We start from the raw sequence: 16,252 nt of genomic DNA on the forward strand, positions 1-16,252 counted from the left end.
CTTGCTATTGCTTGTTGGCACTGTGAATGGGATCACGACCTGCAGTTTAGTATGTGAAAACATTTAAAGAATGGAATGCTTTGACCGCAAGGAAGAAATAAAACTTAGACACACTCCCAGAAATCAAGTTGATATTTTATATAGAATGAATTGGTGATTACACAGTACTGTGTACAAATGGGCAATTTCTTCAAAGGTTCTCCTGGCAGATGTTAAAATGCCAGAGCCCTCACTTCAGACCTTTTGCTCAGCCAGGTTGGAAGCACACTGGCCTTCACCTGACTCTGTACTGTCAAAGAGATCATCTCACAGAGAAACAATATCACGCCAAAGAGTGACATTGTGGCTGTCAGGACACCCATTGGGAACACCTTTGTGCAGTGTTTCTTTATAATGTCCTCCTTTTTAACGGGAAAGTCGGTGAAAAGTCAAGAGTGGTTTGCCCATACATGTCTAGGTGGTTCAAGGTCACAGTAACAAGTGTGAAAAGGCTGCTCACAGCCAAAATTATGGCAGACATCTTGTAGCAAAACAGCTGGATCTCAATGAATTGGTCTTCCATACAGCTGAGCTTAATGGCCACTGAAGTGAAAACAGGACTAGGATTTTCATCAAAATGGCCCATGCTATCAGGACTTGTAAATACTGAAATTCAGACTTGTTCCAGTTGATTGATAGGGGTGTGAACCAACATCCTGGTCATAGACCCAGAGATGTTAAAGTCCTGAGTGTAATAAGCTTCCCAGAGTCCAATTGACACAAATTGCACATCTTGTTGTTAAACTCCCACAGGCGCCAGCATTGGCTGTTGCAAGGATGATTTCAAACCAAAGCTGATGTACTGCAAATCAGGCCACTGAACTTGAAGATGTACTCCTTCATGTTGGCAAATCTGAAGAAGGCATCAAAGAAGAATAGAGTCAGTGAGAATACAAGGGAAGGCAGGAAAACAGAAGGAGTCATGGCTTAGAGAGCACTGAGCTCTCATACCTTGTCCCTGTTGTCACATAGAGATGTTTCAGTGGTCTCTGTACAGATTATTATTCTTCACAGAGTAGATAATAATATTTGTTGACTAGGAATTTCAATGCTTAGAACTGACAATGAGAAGAGAGTTTGCAATCTTATGTAATGCCAGGCTTATTTTACCGTATTTGCAATTTCTAAATATTTAATACCATAGAGAGAGGAAAAAGCAGAGGAATGCTCAAATTAATTGTCATTTCTAAAATACAGTACTATAGCATTTCATGACTGTTACAAACTGAAATCATCTGTGAAAGAAAATGAAAATAATTCACATAGTAACTCATTTATGTAAAAATAATAACACAATTGACATAAATTGTGTATACATATATGTGTATAAAAGAGATCTGTATATGATAGACCTCATAAATGATAGTGTACAATGCTATTCCTCTTTGTGAATTTTACAGAAATGTACACTTCTCTAAAGAAAGCTATACCTATTTTATAATTGAAACCAGAAAGAGTATGCTTGTCAACATCTATCTGTAATATGGCCGGGGATAGACCTCAGTGGTAAAGTGATTATCTAACATGCACAAAACCCTGAATTCTTCTTTATTATCTGTAAACCAAAATCTATGTGTAAAATTGTCCAGAGAGTGAGTCAGAGGAATAGGGGAAATGGATGATTAACACATAAAATCATATAAATCCATGAAAGTGGTTATTTCCAATTATAGCACATCTCTTACTTAAAATTTCCTCTTTAGGTAATTAGCTTCATTTCAGTGAAACAAAAAGAATCCTGACATATTTTGTGTGAGCAAATATCTTCTTTCACAGAAAATTTACACGCTGTACTGTAACTTTTAACTAACTTCTTTGCACTTTTCTCAATTCCAATCTTAGGATGAAAAGGAGAAAAATTACAAATACTAGATCATTTAGCATAAAGGAACGAGGTGAGTCATTTACTCACTAGGCATGTGGATAATGTCACTGATAACTGTGCATGCAGAAGGTTGAAGGGGCCTACACACTGAATCTCCTTGCCAGGAAACCTTCCCTAACAGCTACCCCCTGCTCTAAAGTCTCTGTAGAATGTGCTTCCTGACTGAGTGAAGGCACTATCTGTTCTACTAGGGAAGTTTCATCAGCAAGATGGGTTCACAATTCATGGTGGCTTGGGTAACACCCTGCCCACATCATCTTCCTTTCCAAGGCAGGCCCGAGGCAATGGACTACAAGAACAGTGTGATTTGAAGTAGTACTGTAAACACAATGAAGATTGCTGTTGTTCCAGAAAAAAAAAAAATGAGCTAGCATGGCAGCATCTGTTTCTACAGGTGTTTGAAACATGTGGAGTAGATGCGTGTGATTCAATAAAGACCATATTTGAAAGCTCCCATATATAACATAAAGCTTTTATACCTTTGTGTATTATGGATAAAAAGATTCATTTAGAAGGTGGCAGGATCACAGACGTTCTTCCCAGTAACAGTAAATGCCCATATATGCAGTCAGAGAAAGAGTGGAAAAACCTTCAGAAAAAAGAAATTCTATTAGGCAGACATTTCAGCTCAGAGCAATGTCTCTCCAACCCCTTGATCCCAAATCTTTTCCATTCACTCCTGTCCTTGGCCTAAGAGAACCTCATTTAAACACTTCAGGAGTATTCATACATCTGACTCTCTAAGGACACCCATCTAATCATTTCCCCCATTTTGTAGGTAAGGAAACCCATTTAAACACTTCAGGAGTATTCGTACATCTGACTCTCTAAGGGCACCCATCTAATCATTTCCCCATTTTGTAGGTAAGGAAACAACAGAGAGAGGTTAATTCATAAACTCAACATCAGGGACCTACACAATTAAAACCTGCAAGGCAGCTCACTGATTACCTGCAGTCCACATGGGGCTTCTAGACACTTAAGATATTCAGCAGCGTTTACACACACTTACCCACATGTCAATGGCCGTTTCTGGCATTCTTTGTCCTGTGAAATTGAATGTGATTAATAAAACCACCTGGGAAGGTAAAATACTTGCCTCTTTTTCCCTGTTAGGAAGACCAAATATTAGTGAGTGCCAGCTGACAGAGAATTAACTCACTTTAAAAATTCTTGTTTCCATAGCTACTAAGGCTGAATGGTGGATTATGAGCAAAGAACACAACTTCCTAGCCATATTTGGCAATAGATGACCAGAGTGCTTAACTTCCCTTTGTATGTGAATAGTCTTTAAAAGAGGAATTTCCTTTTTGAAATCATGCATCAAATAAGTTCTACAATGCCTGATGGGCAAAGCAGAGATAGTTATTTGAAAGAAAAGAAAAATATATAAGCTCTCATCCCCCATTCCTTGCCCTCCATTATCTGTGTGCTGGAAGGATAGACATTTCACTTTGAGCAAAGTGTCTTCATTGGAGACTGTGAGACCAACTTACCTTGTAGAAACATCTTAGATAGAGACACAAAGTATATATTGTCAGTAATAACAGATTGTATGTACATAAAACCATGGGGTATTTTGTTTTGAATAGAAAAAAATCCTCCTTTTATCTTTCTGTGTTTTACTTCAAACTGTTACTTTAATGATACTAGTTAGGGTTTGTACTACTGTGATAAAAACTCCATGACCAAATTCAACTTGGAGAGGAAATGGTTCACGTGGCTCACATTGCCACATCATAGTGCATCATCTCAACAGATTTGGGCAGACACTCAAGGCAGAAACCAGACAGAAAATGAGTCAAGCAGGAGCCATGGAAAAACACTGCTTACTGAGTTGCCCCCCATATGTAGCTTAAAAGTTTTCCTGCCTTGCCCACTGTCAGGACAAATCTCTGCTACCCGCCAGTCCCACAGCCGCTCAGACCCAACCAAGTAAACACAGAGACTTATTTTTCTTTCAAACTGTATGGCCGTGGCAGGCTTCTTGCTAACTCTTCCTTTATCTTAAATTAATCCATTTCTACAAATCTATACCTCGCCACGTGGCTGGTGGCTTATCGGCGTCTTCACAGGCTGCTGGTCATGGCGGCGGCTGCAGCATCTCTGGTCATTGCGGCAGCTGCAGCATCTCTGGTCATTTCGGTGGCTGCAGCGTCCTTCTGCCTTCCTGTCCCTTTTTATTTCTCCTCTCTGTTAGTCCCGCCTATCTTTCCTGCCTAGCCACGGCCGATCAGGTTTTATTTATTTAACCAATCAGAAAAACTTGACATACAGACCATCCCCCAGCACAGCCAAGTGCAGACCATCTCAAACACCTGCACTCAGGCCCATGGTCCTAATCATCCTCTATACGGACCTGCTGGGTAAACGCCACAAAGAAACCCAAGAAGGGCTCCCACAGGACATACAAATCATCCCACAGCACCCATAGCTTGCTCAATGTGCATTTTTATATAATCCATTACCAGAGGCCCAGGTTTTGTACTGCCCACCTTCTGCCAGGACATCCTACATAAGATACTAATCAAGAAAATTAACTAACCAAGAAAATGTCTATAGACTTGACTCTAGGTAATTTGATAGAGAGAATCCCTTAATTGCGCTTCTTTCTTTCCAGGTGACTCTTAAGTTCTTACAAACTGATATAAAGCTATGTAAATTTACACAATGTTATTTCTTACTATGGTCACGTCTTGAGAGCATACCATACTATAAGCATATACTTAAAAATAGCCAAAGTGTGTAAATGGGTGGTAAAAAAGAGAAGGAAAAATTTGACTTTCTTTTTAAACCTGATCTCTTTGTACTTCATAATGTTATTTGTGGTAATAATAAGCAATGAAGAAAACCTACACTTTCTGCTACATGGCAGCTTCCAGAGCACACTGATATCAAAATCAGGGTGAATTTCTTAGAGTGAGCTGTGGAGATCAATGGGAAGTGCATAAACATCCTGTTGCAAGAAATGGGGAGACAAGAATGTTTCATAAAAAGCATGGTGTAGCCCTACTGTATAAATGTGCATGTTGTTGTTTTTAGGTATGTGACCAACAGGGAAGATTCCACAGCCTGCCATCTTAGACAGAAGAATTCAAACAGCATTTGCTAGCAAATGATATACCACAGATTCTGCTGGAAATAAATGTGACCTGAAAATCATCATCCAGGTGCTCAAGAGCTTGGCACAAATGTCAGCTGATCATCTGGGTGTGGTGAACCATAACTTTAATCTCAGCAATGGGAGGCAGAGGCAGCCCAAACTCTGTGAGTTCTAGGTGTGACTTGTCTACATAGTGAACTCCCAGAAAGTCAGAGGTACTCTGAAACCAGATCTCATGAAAATAAAGAAAAGAAGAATTTTGCTGACACGCCACAACATTGCCTTTGTTTGAGACCTCTGCTATAAAGCCCAATTGGTGATTGTGCTCTCTACTCTTGATCAACTTGAAACACAGTAGAGTTTCTTTGAAAGATGGAACCTCAAATGAGGGATTACCTCCAACAGACTGGATTAATGACTCATGGATATAGACCAGCCTTGCATGATGGTTTCCTCTAACAGAACCCTTAGTTCTGAATAGGTTGACCTTCTGAACTCTAATTGTCATTCCTTTATACTCCCATGGACTTTTGCTACCAGTGGCTCTCAATACCAGGGGGTGTAAAAAAAAAATACCACTTAGAACACACCTGCTGTTAGTAAGTCAGAACTGAAGGTGAAGGTAATACTTAATGTGGTGGCTTATATTTACTGTGTTATCATTAAGGCCTAAAACTAATTGAAAAAAAATCCATGAATTGAAAATTGAAGAGTTTATTTTAACTAGGACTTTTATTTTAAATATGAAGATGTTTTAGAAAAATTTTAGAGGACTACTGAAGGAAAATACTCCCTAGTCTGAACCAGTTAGTAAGCATATTTTCCTACTGTCCCTAGTGTTCTCCTCATTCCCAGTCAGTTTTAGACTCAATGTTACATTAAATCTGCACCCACTTGGATTATAGCTATGAAGGCTTACCTTAACCTCACAATGTTGAAAGCTGACATGGATATCTGTAATGCCATTATTTAGCCATTTTTTTCCTTCAAATGCTTGGATTTTAGTGCCACCACAGACTATTATTTTTCAGGAGGAAAGATAAGTAAAGTATGGAAAACCATCTTATCTGCTCCTTCTTGAAGAAAGGAATATTTTTTAAATTGCCCAAAATATGTCATCATGAATTTCAGATTTTCCATAAAGAAAATAGCACCCTTTCATAGGAAGTTAATTACAGAAATGGAATGTAAGCCATGTTCTTCAACTGAAGTGTCCATATTGACCATTACCTACAGTTTACAATCCTTGGCAGGCTTTAAAGGAAATTAATCCAAAAGACATTTTATGTAAATATTTTCAGAATGTGGGAAACAAGGGTAATCTAACTCAAATTACATTATTGCTACTGAGTGAATTTAATCTGTTTTTCTTCCTCTTAAACTAATGAATAAATTGTTTTGTTAGTGTTTTATAGTAAACACATGACTGTAGTTGGTTGGTTGGTTGGTTGGTTGGTTGGTTGGTTTGGTTTGTTGATTGGTTGGTTGATTGGTTGGTTTGAATCATAGTCTCATAGTGTAACTTTGGACTGAACATCACTATGTATATGTGATATGGCCTCAAACTCACAGATATCTGCATGCCTTTTGAGTGTGGAAATTAAAAGCATGTATTACTATGCCTCTAGAGTATAACAGTTTCTCAGTGAATGGAATTTGTCATTTTTTCAAAGCTTTCTACAAAGTGGGAAATTAATACCTGCCAAGCACAACTATTTTTTTCACTGCTATTATTAACGTTTTTCAAAAGCAATGGAAACATTTATTATTTTGGTTTTATTGGTTTGTTTGTTCTGTTTTGGGGAGTTTTTATTTGATTTTTTCCCCTTTCTCTATTCTCTGAGTTATGTTTATTCCTCTCTTGTTTTTTTTTAGTAAGAGATTTTCTATCCATTTTACATACCAACCACAGATTCCCCTCTTCTCGCCCCTCCCACCAATCCAGTTCCCATCCTCCCCCATTCCTACTTCCTCCAGTGCAATGTCTCCCATGGGAGAAGGCAGAACCTGGTATATTTAGTTGAGGCAGGTCCAAACTCCTTTTCCCCTGCACCAAAAGCTGTCCAAAGTGTCTCACCATAGGCACTAGACTCCAAAAAGCCAGCTCATGCACTAGGGACAGGTCACGATCCCACTGCCTGGGGGCCCCCAAAAACAGTTCAATCTGAACAACTGTCTCGATTACCCAGAGGGACTAGTCTTTGTACCATGGAGCTCCTTAGCTATTGGTCCACAGTTCATGTGTTTCCACTAGTTTGTCTAATTGTCTCTGTACATTTTCTAATCATATTCTCAATATCTCTTGCTCATAGCATCCCTCCTCTCTCTCTCTGTCTCATTGGAATCCTGGAGCTGCACCTGGTGCTTGGCCGTAGATCTCTCCATCTGCTTTCTATCAGTCACTGGATGAGGGTTTCTATCAAGACAGTTAGGATATTCAGCCATCCAATCACCAGAGTAGGTCAGGCACCCTTCTTTGACTATTGCCAGTAGTTTATGGTAGAGTCCTGGGAATTACTGGGAATCTCCCTAGAACTCTGCTTCTCCCAATTCCCATGGTGTCTTCAATTATCACGGTATCTCTTTCCTTGCTCTCCCACTCTGTTTCCGTTCCAGTTGAACCTCCCTCTCCCCTAAGCTCTCATCTACCATCCCTTGTCCTCCATTACCTCCCTTCATCCCCAGTTTGCTCATGTAGATCTCATCCATTTCTTCATCACTGGTTGATCCATACTTCCTTCCTAGGGTCATCCATACTAGCTAGCCTCCCTGGAGCTGTGGCTTGCAGTCTGGTTATCCTTTGCTTTACATGTAGATTCACTTATGAGTGAGTACATACCATGTTCGTCTTTCTGAGTCTGGGTTTACCTCACTCGCGATGATATTTTCTAGTTCCCTTGATTTGCCTGCAAACCTCATGAAGTCCTGTTTTTCTCTGCTGTGTAGAGAAAAGATATGTACCATGGTAAGGGATATTACTGTGATAGGCTTGACCATAGTTTTGTTTGGAGTCATATGGACTTTGAAACTTTGGGTTATGAAAAAAAACCATGTTGAGACATGAAAAGTTGGTAGTTGTGGGCTCAGCATTATGAGTATTCAAATGGAACCTTAATGTAGGACCAACATGAACAGAGCAAATCCAGGTAGTTTATAAATATTTAATGCTGCAAATTAGCAAGGTTCTGGTAAATTCATTAGAAACCAAGGGTGTGAATATGTGGTTGTTTGAATGTAATTGTCTCCCATAATCTTATGAGGAGTAACACTATCAGGGGGAGTGGCTTTGTTGGAGTTGATTTGGCCTTCTTGGAAGAAATGTGTAACCATGGGGGTAGGCTTTTAGGCCCCCTTTGCTCAAATTTGGCTCGTTGTGTCACTCATACTAACTTTTTCTTGTCTGTGGGTCAAAACATAGTAAGCACAGCTCCTTCTCCATCACTATGCCTGAAAACCACCAAGTTGCACCATGAGACTAATGGACTAAACCTTTGAAAATGTAAGCCACGCCAATTAAATGTTTTTCCCTATAAGAATTGCTGTGGTCATGGTTTCTCATCACAGAAATAGAAATCCTAACCAAGACAATTTTATAGAAGCTTCTCTTGGCTGCTGAGTAGAATGTATATTCTTTGGTGTTTGGGTGAAGTAATTTGCAGGTATCTACTAGGTCCATTTAATGTTTGATATCCATATACCTCTCTATTGGAGGAAGTGGGGGCATTGAAATTATATACTTACTACTGAGTAGTGTTCATGTGTGTCTTTAAGTCCAGTGATATGCACTTATATACTTAAGTGTGTGTGTTGTTGTGAGTTTGCTGCATATACATTTAACGTTTTAGTATATTTTCTTTATTCTTATCCTTACTAAAATCAAATGCCCTTCTATATCTCTTGTGAATTGTGTCTGTTGGAAATCTATTTTGTTGGAACTTACACTCCTACTTGTTTCCTCCTTTCATTTGCTCAGAATATATTATCCATGCTTCATGTAAGGTGTTATCTATATTTGACAGTAAGATGAATTTATTTTAGAAAACAGAATGAAGTTCTGTTACTTTCAGATTTCCCTATATTTATGTTTTGATGGACATGATGAATATTGGCATTTGTATATCATGTAAATTTTTATCTTCTCCTTTAACTATGGTATATAGTCACATTGTCTTGCTGAGTACAAGTATTCTGTTTGGCATTCATGCTGTCTTGGAATATGAAGTACATTACTCCAGGATCTTTTTCTTATTAAAGTTTCAATGAGCTATCAGCTATTATTTTGATCGATTTTATCCTATGATGTATGGATTATCTCTTGAGCTTTCAATGTCTTTCTTTGTTCTCTACACTTAGTGTTTTAATTATTATATGCTACTACCCATTTATTTTCTGTTCTTAATTGTCTTCTTTGTGAATGATGTAGTCAACTCTGTTGCAAGTGTTGTTTGTCAGGTTCCATGAATATGAGAGTGGAAATTGCAATGTCCAAAGTAGCTGAAGTTTTCCTGTGTCCACCCAGCTGCTGCAGCTGCTCAGACCCCAGTAAACACACAGAGAATTACATTGTAATAAACTGTTTGGTCATGACTATCTAGTTCTTGTATCTTTTTTTATATGAGAGATCTTCTAGACATGTTACATATCAGCCATGGATAGCCCTGAACTGCCTCTTCCACCTCCCAGACTCCCCCCCCCCAATTAACCCCCCATTCCATCCTCCTCAAAGGCAAGTCTACCCGGGAGTCAACAGAGCCTGTACATTCAGATGAGCAGGTCCAATCCCCTCCTCCCTGCACCAAGGCTGAGCAAATTATCTCACCATAGGCCCCAGGTTCCAAAAACGCTGGCTCAAGCACCAAGACAGTCCCAGTCCCACTGCCTGGGGCCTCCTAAACAGTTCAGGCTAATCAAATGTCACAATTATCCAGAGGGCCTAGTCCAGTTCCATGGGGCTTCTCAGCTATTGATTCACAGTTCATGTGTTTCCACTAGTTTGGCAATTTGTCCCAGTGTTTTTTTCTAATAATGGTCTCAATATCTCTTGCTCATATAATCTCTACTCTCTTTAAACTGATTGGACTCCTGGAGCTCAACCTGGGGCATGACTGTGGATCCCTGCATCTGCTTCCATCAGTCACTGAGCAAGAATTCTATCATAACATTAGAGTATACAGCCATCCTATCACCAGATAGTTCAGCTCAATCACTCTCTCAACTATTGCCTAGTATTCTATAGTGAGTTATCTTTGTGGATATCTGGGGACCTCTTTAGCACTCTGGTTCTTCCTATTTCCCATGGGATCTTCATTTATTATGGTATCTCTTTCCTTGTTCTCCCTCTCTCTTCCTGATCCAGCTAGGAACTCCTGCTCACCTAAATTCTCAGTCCCCCAACCCTTGCCTTCCATTATACCCCATCACCCCAGTTTGCTCATGTAGATCTCATCCATTTCTCTGTCACTGGGTGATCCACTTGTATTTCTCTAGGTAATCTTTACTCAGTAGCCTCCCTGGACTTGTGAGTTGTAGTCTGGTTATCCTTTGCTTTACATCTATTATCCATTTATGAGTGAGTACATACCATGTTTGTCTTTCTGAGTCTGGTTGCCTCACTCACGATGACATTTCCTAGTTGTATTCATTTGCCTGAAAACCTTATCATGTCATTGATTTTCTTGGCTAAGTAGTACTCCATTGTGTACATGCACACAATTTTATCTATCCATTGTTCAGTTGAAGGGCATCTTGTTGTTTCCAGGTTCTGGCTATTACAAATAAAACTGCTATGAACATAGCTTAGCATGTGTCCTTGTGGTATGATTGAACATTCCTTGAGTATATGTGCAAGAGTGGTATACCTGTGTCTTGAGGAAGATTGATTCTGATTTTTTTGAGGAAAGCACCATATTATTTCCAAACTGGCTGTTCAAGTTTGCATTCCCACCAATAGTGTAGAGGTGTTCTTCTTTGCTCCACATCCTCTCCAACATAAGCTGTCTTCAGTGTTTTTTATCTTAACCATTCTGACGGGTGTAAGATGGTATCAGAGTTGTTTTGATTTACATTGCCCTGATGACTAAGAAGTTGAGCAATCCCTAAATGTTTTTTTAGCCATTTGAGCTTCTGTTGAGAATTCTCTTTTAGCTCTATAACCCATTTTTAATTTGACTATTATATATTTTGATGCCTAACTTCTTGAGTTCTTTATATATTCTGGATATGAGCCCTCTGTCAGACGTTGGGTTGGTGAAGATATTTTCCCATTCAGTAGGCTGCCGTTTTTCTTATTGACTGTGTCCTTCACCCAACAAAAGTTCTCAGTTTCAAGAGTCCCATTTATTAATAGTTTCTCTCAGTGTCTGTGATACTGCTGTTATATTTAGGAAGTGATCTCAAGTGAAAATGTGTACCAGACTACTTCCTACTTTCTCTTCTCTCAGGTTCAGAGTAACTGGATTTATGTTGAGGTCTTTGATCCACTTGGACTTAATTATGTGCATGGTAACAGATATAGATCTATATTGCAGCCTTCTACATATTGACATGCAGTTATGCCAGCATGGGTTATCTTTCCATTTTCTGATATCTTCTTCAATTTTTTCTTCAGAGATTTAAAGTTCTTGTCATACATGTTCTTTGCTTGCTTAGTTAGAGTTACTCCAAGGTATTTTATATTATTTGTGGCTATTGAAAATGGTGATGTGTCTCTGATTTCTTTCTCAGCCCATTTGTCATTTGTATAGAAGAGACTACTGATTTTTTTTAGTTAATCCTGTGTCCTGCCACATTAATGAAGGTGTTTATCAGCTGTATGAGGTCCTTGGTTGAATTTTGGGGTCACTCAATATATACTATCATGTCATCTGCAAATAGTGAAAGCTTGACATCTTCCTTTCCAATTTGTATCTCCTTCATCTGCTTTTGTTGTCTTATTGCTCTGGCTAGAACTTTAAGTACTATATTGAATACATATGGGAGAGTGGGCAGCCTTGTCTCGTTCCCGGTTTTAGTGGAATCACTTTCAGTTTCTCTCCATTTACTTTGATGTTGGGCTGATGGCTTGCTGTAAATTGCCTTTATTATGTTTAGGTATGTTTCCTATATTCTTGATTTCTCCAAGATCTTTATCATGAAGTATTGTTGGATTTTGTCAATGGTCTTTTCTGCCTCTACTGAGATGATCATGTGGGTTTTTTTTTCTTTCACTTTGTTTATTGTGGTGGATTACATTGACAGATTTTCATATGTTGAATCACTCTTACATTTCTAGGATGAAGCCTACTTGATTATGGTGGATAATTGTTTGGATGTGTTCTTAGAGTGTATTTGCCAATATTTTATTGAGTATTTTTGCATCAATGTTCACGAGGGAGATTGGTCTGTAATTATCTTCCTTTGTTGCATCTTTGTTTGCTTGGGAATCAGGGTAATTGTAGCCTCATAGAAGAGTTTGTAATACTCCTTCTGTTTCTATTGTGTGGAACAATTTAAAGATTATTGATTGGTATTAACTCTTCTTTGAAGATCTCGTAGAATTCTGCATTGAAACCATGTGGTTCTGGGCTTTTTTTTTTTTGGTTGGGAGACTTTTAATGACTGTTTCTATTTCCTTAGGGTTACTAGTCTATTTAAATCATTTATCTGGTCTTTACTTAATTTGGTATGTAGTACCTATCCAGAAAAATGTCCATTTCTTTCAAATTTCCAATTTGGTGGAGTACTGGATTTGAAGTATAACCTGATGATTCTCTGGATTTCCTCAGTGTTATTTGTTACGTCTCAGTTTTCATTTCTCATTTGCTAGTTTGGCATGCTCACTCTCTACCTTTTGGTTCATTTGGGTAAGGCTTGTCTATCTTGTTGATTTTCTCTAAGAACCAACTTTTACTTTCATTGATTCTTTATATTGCTCTCTTTGTTCCTATTTATTGATTCCAGCTCTCAATTTGATTATTTCCTAGCAATCTATTCCTACTGGTTAACTTTGCTTCTTCTTTTTCTAGAGCTTTCAGGTATGCTGTTAAGTCACTAGTGTGAGATTTCTCCAACTTCTTTTTGTCGGCATTTAATGCTATGAATTTCACTCTTGCACTGTTTTCATAGTGTCCCATAAGTTTGGGTATGTGGTATATTCATTTCCATTGATCTCCAGAAGTCTTTAATTTATTTTTTTTGTTTTCTTTTTTGACACATTGGTGATTCAGTTGAGCATAATTCAGTTTCCATGAGATTGTACATTTTCTGTAATTTTTGTTGTCATTGAAATCTAACTTTAATCAATGGTGGTCAAATAGAAAACAGGAGGTTATTCCAATATTTTTGTATCTGTTGAGATTGCTTTGTGGCTGAGTATGTGGTTGATTTTAGAGAAGGTTCCATGTGGTGTTGAGAAGAAGGTATATTCTCTTTTGTTAGGATGAAATGTTCTGTAGATATCAATTAAAACCATTTAAGTCATAACATCAGTTAAGTCCCTTATTTCTCTGTTAATTTTCAATTTGGCAGATCTGCCAGTTGCCAAGAGTATGGTGTTAAAGCCTCCCTCTATTAATGTGTGGGGTTTTATGTGTGATTTAGGCTTTAGTAATATTTCTTTTACATATGTGGGTGCCTTGTGTTTGGGCATAAACGTTCAGAATTGAAACTTCATCTTGGTGGATCTTTCCTGTGATGAGTATATAATGTCCTTTTTTTTATCTCTTTTCATTGATTTTTAGTTTGAAGTCTATTTTGCTGGATATTAGGATGGCTACAGCAGCTTGCTTCTTAAGACTATTTGATTGGAAAGACTTTTCACAGACATTTGTTCTGAGGTAGTGTCTGTCTTTGAATTTGAGATGTGTTTCTTGTATGGGGCAGAAAGATGGGTCCTGCTTTCATATCCATTTTGTTAGCCTGTGTCTTTTTATGGTGTGAATTAAGCCCTTTGACATTAAGGGATATTAATGACCACTGATTGTCCATTTCTGTTATCTTTTTGGTGATAGTGTGTGTGTATTTCTCTTCTTTGGGGTTTACTTCTGTGGTGTTATCTATTGCTTGTCTTTTCGTGGGTGTATCTGACTTCCTTAGTTTGGAATTATCCTTCTAGTGTAGGGCTGGATTTGTGGATAGGTATTTTTTAAATCTGATTTTGTCTTGGAACTTCATCTTCACTCCGTCAATGGTGATTGAAAATTTTGCCAGGTATATCAGTCTAGGCTGGCATCCATGGTCTCTTAGTGTCTGCATACATCTGTCCAGGTCCTTCTGGCTTTCAAAATCTCCATTAAGAAACTGAGAGTTATCTGGTGGGTTTGCCTTTATAAGTCACTTGGCCTTTTTCCTTTGCTGCTCTTAATATTCTTTCTTTATTCTGTAGGTTTAGCTGTTTAATTATTATGTGGTGAGGGGAATTTTTTGGGGAGTTCTAGTCTGTTTGGTGTTCTATAGGCTTCTTGTATCTTCATACGTATTTCCTTTGTTAAGTTGGGAAATTTTTCTTCTATGATCTTGTTTAATATATTTTCTGTGCCTTTGAGTTGTTATTCTTCTCCTTCCTCTATCCCTATTATTCTTAGGTTTGGTCTTTCCATGATGTCCCACATTTCTTGGATGTTTTGTGTGTATGACTTTTTGCTTTGGTATTTTATTTGAGTGATGAATCAATTTCCTCTATTGTATCTTCTATAACAGAGATCCTCTCTTCCATCTCTTGTATTCTGCTGGTTATGCTTGCATCTGTATTTCCTGTTTGTTTACTCATATCTTCTATTCCAGCTTTCCCTTTGTTTTGGTCTTCTTCATTGTTTCTGTTTTCCTTTTCAGGTCTTGAACTCTTTCCCTCACCTGTTTAATTGCTTTTCATGATTTTCTTTAAGGTATTTATTGATTTCTTCCAGTTTTTAATTTGTCTTTTCCTCTATTACTTTATAGATTTCTTCCAGTTTTTGTTTGTCTTTTTTCTCGATTTCTTTATTGATTTCTTCCACATTTTGTTTGTCTTTTCCTCAAATTCATTCATCATTTTTTTTCTTGAGAGGCCTCTAGCATCTTCATGATGCTATTCTTAAGGTTGCTTTCTTCTGCTTCTTCTACCTTGTGATGTTCAATATTCTGGTTTTGCTGTTAGAGGAGGGCTAGGTTCTGGTGATGCCATATTGCTTTTTATGTTGTTGTATGTACTTTTGACTTGACATCTGCCCATCTCCTCCTCTAATAGGCATAAAAGGTGCCTTTGTCTGCATGAGTTTCTTTTGTCTATGCTGTGCTTCTTCTGTCTGTGTCTCAGGCGCCCCCTCTGGGTCCAATCATAGTTTTTGGTCTAATGGGAGTAGGAAGATTCTGTTTCTCAGGGAGCTTCTCTTGGGTCAACCCAAGTTAGTTGATTCTGTGACTCACAGAACTGCTCTTTGTCTTATCAGGGCTCTTGGTCCACTCAGAGCCAATAGATTTGTGTTTCAGGAAGCCTCTCTTGGTCCAATGAGAGGTGGCAGATTCTACTTCTCAGAAAGCCATACTTGGTCTAATGAGGGCTGGCACATTACCTGTCTCCTGAGGTTACTCTTGGTCCAATGATAGATAGCTCTTTGTCCAATTAGAGCTGCCTGTTTGGTTTCTGAGCTACAGGAAGTGGCTGGGGTCTCAGACAGATGGGTATGGGGGCAGGGCGTATAGATTGTGGGTCCACTGGGGGTCTTGATAAGGGGTGGCTTTCCCACTTAGCCCTGCCTGCTTACTGCAACTGAGGCAGAGTTGGGCAGAAGACCTGGGTGAACAGATTTTTTCCCAGGCATGGGTCCTAGAGGCAGCACTCACTGGGTATGAACAGAGTCACTCACCTGTAGATCCAATGAGAGCTTGAGGTTGCTTTCTAAGTTTCAGGAAGAGTTGAGTTCTCAGATGGATGGGTATTGGGGCAGAGCATGTAGATTAATGGAGATTGCAGAGTCTGCTGGGGGATCTTTGTGAGGGGGCCTTCCTGCAGAAGTCCTGCAACTGGGACATAGTTGGGCAGGCTAGTTCTTGCATCTTAAATCAACCAATTTTTATTTATCTATAAGTTGCACATGGCTTGTGGCTTACTAGTACTGTTACATCTTGCTTCCTCTGTGCTGGTGGCAACGCCTGACTCAGGCTTCCTCATCCCAAAACTCTTCTCTGTTATCCTGTCTGTACTATGCTTCTGCCTGGCTACTTGCCAATCAGTGTTTTCTTAATCAACCAAATCAGAGCAACACATTCAC

General features: G+C 38.7%; 1 pseudogene; it reads right to left on the reverse strand.

Moving 5' to 3' along the window:
- Positions 1-212: 212 nt before the first annotated feature.
- On the reverse strand, positions 213-5,993 carry LOC114687837 (annotated as a pseudogene).
- Between the last annotated feature and the right edge of the window lie 10,259 nt (positions 5,994-16,252).

The sequence above is a fragment of the Peromyscus leucopus genome, chromosome X (assembly GCF_004664715.2).
Source record: "Peromyscus leucopus breed LL Stock chromosome X, UCI_PerLeu_2.1, whole genome shotgun sequence".
Classification (NCBI taxonomy): domain Eukaryota; kingdom Metazoa; phylum Chordata; class Mammalia; order Rodentia; family Cricetidae; genus Peromyscus; species Peromyscus leucopus.